Here is a 10,434-nt window from a genome sequence, read left to right as displayed (position 1 = left end):
TAAATCTGACATGGCATTTAAAAATTCCAAATAATTTTTAAAATAATATTTTAATGGCCATGTCAGTGCTATGTCAGCAAGCAGGACACTCCGTCTGCCACGTAAGAATTTTCTGTTAGTGGGTTGATGACAAAGACGAAAATAGAATTGATTTTCTATTTTTAGGGACTATAATAGTAGCAAAATCAAAATAGGGACCAAAATGGGAATCAGTCCAAAATGTAGGGACCAAAAGTATATTTTTGCTATAAAATTATATACTAAAAAATGTACGTCATACAATACTAATATCATTCATATAAAATTTTGATTATATAAAAACTTAGCGTAGTTATTTAACATATGAATATCTATTTTACTATGATAGTTTCTTAAAATCTATTTGCTAAAGGCAATATCCACTCAATAAAAAAAAATTCTAATAATGATTTCTTCAAGGGTCTCTTACATTATATACCTCATTCTTGATGATCTTGACCCTCCATTTGTCAATCGTCCTAACATTACTTGAGTGCCCGTCCCGTCAGTCACCTCTTCTGGCTCTTGTGAGTTGCGGTAGCTAAGGAAACACTGTTCAGGAGTTTTCTCCACATAACTGCGGCTAGAAAAGTAGTTGCAGTGCATTTAATGCGGAGGTAGCAGCTTTTCCTTAGATATTTTTGGGTTCCTTTTCTTCTCGTGTGGTCATGAGACACGCTTCTAATAGTAGAGCTCCAATGGAGGTCATTTTTGTCGTTAGAATGCATATCTGAGCTATATTTGTCATGGCCAAGGAGGAAAAAAAAAGAACAGAACTGGGAGTAAAACTGAAATCATAACAAATAATTTTCTGTTAATGTTGAGTTCATATGATACAAGAAAAGAAAAAAAAAATTATCATTATTCATAGCAAGAAAATAAAGGGGAAAATGACTATATATACACTCTCATGGTAGTTGTACCTGTCAAAACTCTTATTTTATATATATATACACTAATTTAGATGTTGAGTTCATAATTAATACACAAAGAGTTCAACATAATCTATATATAGGGGGAGGCAGTTTAGCCGCTCAATCTAAGGGATCTTGTCCATTAGGTCAAAGTCTAAGACTGAAAACTCGAATCCAAAATGTATCCAAAAATATGTCTTAAGATGTAAGTTTTAGTGTCTAGAAAAGTGGTTGAAGGTTTACATAGAAGATGTAAGAAACTGCTCAAAAGCTATTGAGTCTTCTGTGTAGCTAGACTACAAGCTCAACTATAGCTCTAGCAATGGAGCTTCATAAAGCTTGACTCTAGCTAGTTGATCAATCGAACCTTAGGCTATTAAGCGAATTGTTTTTCTTATTTCCCAATTTGTGGCCTATGATGACCAAAACCCTTGAGATTTGCGCCCTAAGGTTCTGAAATGTATTGAAATGCATATTAGGTCATCATAAACGGAAGGAGAACACTGTGAAAAAGAGATCTTATTGCAATGGTTTTGTATCAAGGGTTTGTACCAAGTATCTTCTTCGTCACCAAATTGAAGATCAAGTGGTGTTCCAAGTGAATTTGTTTCACAATTAACCTACTTCAATCAACTTTTTGTTGTAGTGTTAGATACAAATTGGGCATCGTTGGAAATATTTACAAGATAGAAGTGTTTTACCGGGGTGAAATTACGTGTGGTCATATGTGAGAAGCTCAACTATAGGTAGCAATACTAGAATTGGTAATATTATTTCATTGTTGTACTTCCATTTTTATCTTAGTGAATTTTTCAGTTTGTTGGTGACATATAAACCACCCGTAGGTTTTTCCTATCATAACTAAATCGCATGTGTTAAATTTATTTTTTGCTACATCTAATATTTACGATATGGTTGAGCCCATCACATGCTAAATTAGATCTTCACATAATTAGCTCAATTAATCAATTTGGTCAGTTGACTATAATCAAGCAGGGTCTAAATTTTTCAACGTTGTCCCTTATCCTCTCTCTCTCTCTCTCTCTCTCTCTCTCTATATATATATATATATTATGAATGTTTTATTACAAACAACGGATATTTAATTTGTAACAAGCTAGCAAATATAATTTTACATGGTAGATGACCATTGAAGAAGAAATTCATATATAATCCTTTTCTCACATTTCTTTGTCTTGTATTGTTATTTTTTTTACAACACAGAGCATCTCTCTCCTCTCTCTCTCTCTCTCTCTCTCTCTCTCTCTCTCTCTCTCTCTCTCTCTCTCTCTCTCTCTCTCTCTCTCTCTCTCTCTCTCTCTCTCTCTCTCTCTCTCTCTCTCTCTCTCTCTCTCTCTCTCTCTCTCTCTCTCTCTCTCTCTCTCTCTCTCAGAGTACTACACACTAACAATATACAAATTTCAAATACACCATGTAAAATGTGAAAACATGAACACTTGGTGTCCACACTTCTCAGAGTACTACACACTAACAATATACATATTTCAAATACAATGTAAAATGTGAACATCGAAAACATGAACGCTTGGTGTCCACACTTTACACATGGTATGTACGAAGTGTGTATACTATCTTTGTGATGTAATAATTTTTCTTAGGACAAAACTTAAGTACAGTATCTTAGGTGCTGTTCCTTAAGTTCTCTTCTTAAGATTCAGCCGTGTGGATATTTAATTAAAAAATATATTTCCATTTTATGAGAAAAAATTCACATGGCAGAATCTTAAAATGAGAATCTAAAAAACAACATTTAAGTACTGTACTTAAGTCTTGCTCTTTTCCTTATAACTATATTGCCTATGTGCCATGAAATGTACACCTTAGTCTTGACATCATCCTCTGATCATGCATGAATGTCAAGGCAAGGACGAAAAACAAAGGAACACAAGCGAGGCCTACAATCCAAACAAGATAGCTGGGGAGGAACATAGCTATCATTAGTAAGAACCCTGTGGTAGCAGCAGTAGATCCTATCCCCCCAAAAACTCCAGCAATTTGTGGCCTTCTCTGGATTAGAAAGATAGCAGTGATGCAACAAAGGTAACCCACCAAGTTACTGACCACAACACAAACTAGGAGCACCTTGGTGTAGGAAGATTGGCCACTGAAATTGAAGGCGGCAATAACAAAAGTAGATGTTTGGGCTGCAACCGTGATGGACATCTTGACTAGTTTGGTAATGTCCACAATTGGTCTATCGTTCCTACCTCCATCTCTGATTTCCATGTCACCTTCACCTCCGCCTCCGCCTCCGCCTCCGCCTCCTCCTCCTCCTCCTCCACTTCCATCCCCATCTCCACCTCTGCCTCCACCTCCGCCTCTTCTTCCACCCACTCCTCTGCCTGCCTCTCCACCTAATCCACCTTCGCCTTCTCCTTCACCTCCTCCGCTTTCATCTCTCCCAACACTTGCACTTCCGCCTTCACTTTCCCCTTCCTGTCCACCAGCACTCTCCCCTCTTTCTTCAACATGGCAATTAGTAGCTTCTATAAGACTATCTTTAGAATCAGATGACAAGGGTTGTGGATTGAGGTAAATAAGTAGTTCAATGAAGATCATTGAGAGTAACTTGAAGCATGACTATCAGATAATTGAGAAGAAACCAGTTAAGAAGAAAGTATCGAAGAATAAGAAGCAAGCTGAGAAAGAACTGAAGCAAGAAGAAGAAAAGAACTAAACGACATCTACCAGATACAAGAGTATTTAAGTTAGAAACTAAACGACTTGTAGTTCTTGTTTGTAACTTTTATTCACTTTCATCTCACGTGCTATAACCGTCTCTCACACGTGTTGTAACTGAATTACAAACGGGTTGTTTAGTTTGTTAAGTTTGTTACTCTCTGTTTTGGGGTTTTGGGCACAGAGGTGTATATAACCTCAAATAATGTACAGATTCATTTATCACAAAGATTAAGAGAAAGTTTCTCAATTCCTTTCTCCAATTCCCTCTTTGTGCACTCATAGAATTCTGTTATTCTTTTCTTTGTTTTGTTATATGGTATCAGAGCTTGAGTCTTCTCCAATGGCGTCAAATGCTCAAGACACTCAAACTGCTCCATCTTCCTCTTCTCAGCGAGAGCTGACTCCAATGGAAGATCCACGGAGTCCATTCTTCTTACATCATGGTGAAACACCAGGTGCAATTTTGGTTACTCAGCCATTAACTGAGAACAACTATCCTATGTGGTCAAGAGCAATGATAATGGCTTTGGATGCCAAAAGCAAGCTAGGGTTTGTTGATGGCTCTATCAATGCTTCAATGGCAGTCACACCATTAGAGAAGAAAGCTTGGTCAAAATGCAATTCAATGATCTCTTCATGGATCTTGAATTCCGTTTCCCCTCATCTCACTGCTAGTGTTATTTACAGAGACACTGCATTTGAAGTGTGGCATACTCTCAAGAAACGGTTCTCTCAAGCCAATGGACCAAGAATCTCTCAACTTCAGAAGCAAATTTCAACTATGATGCAAGGTGCTGCTACGATCACTGGATTCTTCACTGATCTACAAGCTGCTTGGGATCAACTATTGAATTTCAGGCCTTTGCCATATTGTTCATGTGGTAAGTGTAATTGTGGTGTGAATGACAAAATCACAACACTTCAGCATCAAGATTCTCTTATGCAGTTCTTGAATGGCTTAAACGATTCTTATTCTCAAGTTAGAACACAAATTCTCATGATGGAGCCTAGTCCTTCCATTGATAAGGCATTCTCTTTAGTGATTCAAGAAGAAAGGCAAAGATGTTTAGGTTTCAATGTTGCTCCTTCAGTTGAAACAACTGCTCTGGCAGTCAGAAATCAAGGGTTCAATCAGGGAAATTATACTCCAGGGAACAACAAATATGTCAAAGGAAATAATGCAAAAGGGAGGCCTATGTGTAGTCACTGTGGGAAGCTTGGCCACATTATGGAGAAGTGCTACAAACTAGTGGGATTTCCACCTGGTTATAAGCAGAGAAGCAAAGTAGCCATGGCAAATCAAGTCTTGGTTGAAGGTGATCAAGGATATGTTGATATTTCACAGACTCCACAGGTCAATTCATTCCCTCCACAGGTCAATTCATTCCCTCCACAGGTCAATTCATTCCCTTTCACATCAGAGCAGTGTCAACAACTGATTTCGATGCTCAATTCACATGCATCTACATCTGGTGGTACCAATGATGCCTTACATTCAGCTAATTCTGCTCTTTCAGGTAATATGTGTACTGCTTGGTCTGATTTTACTTCCTTAGACATGCATCACTCAGTTTTTGCCATTAATCCTATCAATAAAGCTGCTCATGGTAATGATGTATGGATTCTGGACACTGGAGCCACAGACCACATAGTCCATTCTTTATCTTTATTCACACATATAACCAGCTCTATATCAACCTTTGTTCAATTGCCAAATGGTGAAAGAGTCAATGTTACACATATTGGTACAATTCAAGTTACTGCAACCTTAAAACTTGAGAACGTGCTGTGTGTTCCCTCTTTTAATTTCAACCTAATTTCTGTCAGCAAATTAACCAAAACACTTTCATGTTGCCTGGTTTTTCTGTCAAATTTGTGTTTTATCCAGGACCTTACTTGCTGGAAGACGATTGGAGTGGGTGAATTACATGATAATTTGTATCTGCTGCACACTGATTCAAACAACAAATCTGTTTCAACAGCAACTTCAGTCCTTGAGTCAGTTTTTCAATCCTTTGTCAATTCTGTGTCTGAGTCCATGTCTATTCCTAATGTTACAAAGTCTTATCTTTGGCATATGAGGTTAGGACACGCATCTGATAATAAGATTCATGCTTTACATAATTCAATTCCTGATGTACAACCTTTTCACAGTAATAAGAATTGTACTCTTTGTCCCATTGCCAAGCAGAAAAGACTCCCTTTCCCTTCTTTGAATAACATTTCAAATAAAGCTTTTGATTTGATTCACTGTGATGTTTGGGGACCATTTGCCAAATTTACTCATGATGGATTCAGATACTTCCTTACCATAGTGGATGATGCCACAAGATCCACTTGGATTTACCTCATGAAATCAAAGGCTGACACTAGACCTTTGTTAATCTCTTTTTATAATATGATACACACACAATTTCATGCCAATATAAAGGTCTTTAGAACTGACAATGCTCCTGAGTTTTTCTTGAAAGAATTTTATGCAAATAAAGGTATTATTCATCAACATACATGTGTTGCAACTCCACAACAAAATTCAGTTGTGGAGAGGAAACATCAACACATTTTAAGCATTGCAAGGGCTTTGAAGTTTCAGTCTAATGTTCCTATATCTTATTGGGGTGAGTGTGTGCTGACTGCTGTTCATATTATAAATAGATTACCTTCTAAAATCCTACATCAGAAAACTCCATTTGAAAAATTATATGATAAACCTCCTTCGTTTGCTCACTTGAAAGTCTTTGGCTGCCTGTGTTATGCATCCACTCTTACTCACAATAGACAAAAATTTGATCCTAGATCTTCAGCTTGTGTGTTTCTTGGTTACCCGTTTGGTGTTAAAGGGTACAAGTTACTTGACTTAACCACCAAAAGAATTTTCATTTCCAGAGATGTTCATTTCCTAGAGACTATCTTTCCTTTTGTCTCACCTTCCAATTCTTCATCTCCTCACACTAGCATGCCTCTGCCTCACCTTTTTCCTTCAGTATCTCAATCCACACCTTCTGCATTTGACTTTTCTTCTACACCTTTTCCTCACAATGATGTCAATACTTTTGATTCCCACATTCCTACATCATCTTCTGCAGATTCACTTATCTCCAATTCTGCAGAATTGCCCACTGCTAATTCTGCAGATATCATTTCTGCAGAATTACCTAGCTCCAATCCACCTTCACCTTTCATTCCTTCCACAAATACACCATCTGTTCATCTCAGGAAGTCTTGTAGAGTGTCAAAACCACCTGCCTACCTGAGTGATTTTCAGTGCAGCACAATTGTCAGTAATGCTCCTACTCCTTCTCTTCCTGCCAGCAAGTCAGGTACACCTTATCCTTTGTCCACTTATCTTACTTCCTCCAAGTTATCCACCTCTTATGCCCATTTTTGTTCCTTAATTTCTACCATTCCTGAGCCTACCTATTACCATGAGGCAGTAAAGGATCCTAATTGGCAGGCTGCTATGGCATCTGAAATTGCTGCCTTGGAAGCAAATCAAACCTGGACTCTTACACCATTACCTCCTCACAAAAAGGCCATTGGGTGTAAATGGGTTTATAGGGTGAAGTATAATTCTGATGGTTCTTTGGACAGATACAAAGCTAGGCTAGTAGCAAAGGGGTTCACTCAACAAGCTGGTTTGGATTTCACTGATACTTTTTCTCCAGTTGCTAAACTCACCACTGTCAAGACTTTGCTTGCTATTTCTGCTGTGAGAGGCTGGCATTTGGTTCAACTTGATGTGAACAATGCCTTTCTAAATGGCTCTCTCCATGAAGAAGTGTATATGCAGTTGCCTCTTGGTTTTCACAGCAAGGGGGAGAATCTGGTTTGCAAGCTTCACAAGTCTTTATATGGTCTTAAACAAGCATCAAGGCAGTGGTATTCAAAGTTTTCTACAACCATTTTGAAATATGGTTTCAAGCAATCAAAATCTGATTATTCTTTATTCACCAAGAAGTTTAATCAGACTTTCATAGCATTGCTTGTGTATGTTGATGACATTCTCATTGCAAGCAATAATGTTCAAGCAGTTGAAGACCTCAAAACCTCCTTGAATCTTGAGTTCAAGTTAAAAGACCTTGGTAATTTGAAGTATTTTTTAGGGCTTGAAGTTGCTAGATCAGAAAAGGGAATTTCCTTATGTCAAAGGAAATATGCATTAGGAGTCCTTAAGGATGCTGGTATGGAAGGATGCAAGCCTAGCAAGGTACCAATGGAGCAGAACTTGAAACTCAGTAAATTCCAAGGTGAGTTATTGGATGATCCTGGGGTCTATAGAAGGTTAATTGGAAGGTTACTTTACCTAACAATCACAAGACCAGATATTACTTACTCTGTGCATAAATTGAGTTCATTCATGGCTAAGCCTAGAAAGCCACATCTTGATGCAGCACACAAAATATTGCAGTACATCAAAGGATCACCTGGTCAAGGCATTCTTCTGTCATCAAAGTCTGATCTACACTTGAAAGCCTACACGGATGCAGATTGGGCTTCTTGTGTAGATACCAGAAGATCAACCACTGGTTTTTGTGTTTTCTTAGGTGAGTCATTGGTCTCATGGAAGTCTAAGAAACAATCCATAGTTTCTAGATCATCAGCTGAGGCCGAGTATAGGGCAATGGCCTTAACAGTTTGTGAAATGACTTGGTTGCTAGCTTTGTTGAAAGATTTAGAAGTTGATCATCCACAGCCTGGAATGCTCTTCTGTGATAATCAGGCAGCAATCCACATTGGTGAAAATCCTGTCTTCCACGAACGCACAAAACATATAGAGGTAGATTGTCACTTGGTTAGAGACAAGGTGCAAGAAAAGGTGATTCGTTTGTTTTTCACTCCAACACATACACAGGTAGCAGATCTGTTTACCAAAGCTTTATGCAGCCAACAATTGAAGTTCTTGATTTCCAAGATGAATGTGTTGAACATACATAGTTCTGAATCTCATCTTGAGGGGGAGTATCAGATAATTGAGAAGAAACCAGTTAAGAAGAAAGTATCGAAGAATAAGAAGCAAGCTGAGAAAGAACTGAAGCAAGAAGAAGAAAAGAACTAAACGACATCTACCAGATACAAGAGTATTTAAGTTAGAAACTAAACGACTTGTAGTTCTTGTTTGTAACTTTTATTCACTTTCATCTCACGTGCTATAACCGTCTCTCACACGTGTTGTAACTGAATTACAAACGGGTTGTTTAGTTTGTTAAGTTTGTTACTCTCTGTTTTGGGGTTTTGGGCACAGAGGTGTATATAACCTCAAATAATGTACAGATTCATTTATCACAAAGATTAAGAGAAAGTTTCTCAATTCCTTTCTCCAATTCCCTCTTTGTGCACTCATAGAATTCTGTTATTCTTTTCTTTGTTTTGTTATAATGACTCATTGTCTCTTTCAGATCCTTTTCCACCTCTGTGATTGCCTTCCCCTTTGCCTTCAACTCTCACTGAGTCCTGTGAGCTCCCCTTTTGTCGTTCTAATGAAACGCTTTCATCTCCACATGCACTCTTATCAATACTACCAAGTACAACAACTCTTGAGTGCAGCTCAAGGCTCCCTTCTACATTACACTGCAATATATCAAACTCGTTGAAGCACAACGGGTAGGAACTCATGGATGCCCATGTATCTGCAATATGTGTTCCTTCTTTTAATGGGAGAAAACTAGGTTCTTGGACCATTTTCAGCAATATCAGCATGATTACCAGGCCGAGAAGAAGGTTCTTTGGTCCCAAGTTCCTGCCTCCAGTGTTGCCTCTCCGTCCACCGCTGCCACTTCCCACTTCACCACCATTAGCCGATGTTGCTTTCCATGGTGATAAAGTCTGTTCTAAGAAGCCTAAGCCTGTACCTTCATCACCCTTGCCAACTACAAGCAATAGTGGGGTTGGTTCAGAGAACTCTAAACGCCGTGGATTGTTTGCCTCAATATGACTTGAATAAGTCAGAGAAACAATTTGCTCCTCCTGGATAAGCCGTGGCTTTTTTTGACGATATTCGGAGAAGGAAGGGCTCACAACACAAAAAAGAAGGAAAATATGAAGGGCTATGTTGAACCGACCCATAGAAAGAAGGAGATGTGTATTCCTATCTCAGAATCAGCGAGCAAGAAAGAACTTATATAATGTAGTAAACAACCTCAGAATTGTTATTCGTCGTCGGCAACAAAGAAATTGCAAGTGAAAGAACCAGGAGGTTAGCATAGGGCAATTTCTTTGCAAATTAAGCATGTCTTTTCCTACGCGTTTTCACAAATCTAGAAACTTTGTCTCAGAGGATTTATGAATTATATAATGAGGGTCAATAATCAATATGCAAATCAAGGCTAAAGGAAGAACAAACCCCTGCATGGTGTCATACTGTTATATATATATATATATATATATGTATGTATGTATATTTCTTTTGCACATATTTTCTCTTCTTCGTTAATGAGGTTTTGGTGCAGGCTTTAAATAATTTGGGAATCTCGTCCTCTTTTAAAGTCGAATCTTCATCAAGATTCAAGACACCAATTTTTGAATTTAGTTTTGTTGAAACCAATATTTAAAGTTCACAATTCTATTGAACTAAACAAATCCAACACTAAATAAATTTTAATTAAATCATGTTTGATATTTTATAAACAATATAATGTCAACAACTCAACACTAAAAACATTATGATTAAAATACCTCAATTTTTTTAATTAAATTATGAATGATATAATTGGTCGTTGTAGTAGAATAGATTTGTACTTAGTCCTTTGTTACGTTTGTGGCAAAAAACTCTACTATTGAACTAATTAACTGAATTCCATTA

The sequence above is a fragment of the Quercus suber genome, unplaced genomic scaffold, assembly GCF_002906115.3.
Source record: "Quercus suber isolate HL8 unplaced genomic scaffold, Cork oak 2.0 scaffold_27, whole genome shotgun sequence".
Lineage (NCBI taxonomy): Eukaryota > Viridiplantae > Streptophyta > Magnoliopsida > Fagales > Fagaceae > Quercus > Quercus suber.
The sequence above is the reverse complement of the archived record's forward strand: the minus strand, read 5'-3'. Positions refer to the sequence as shown.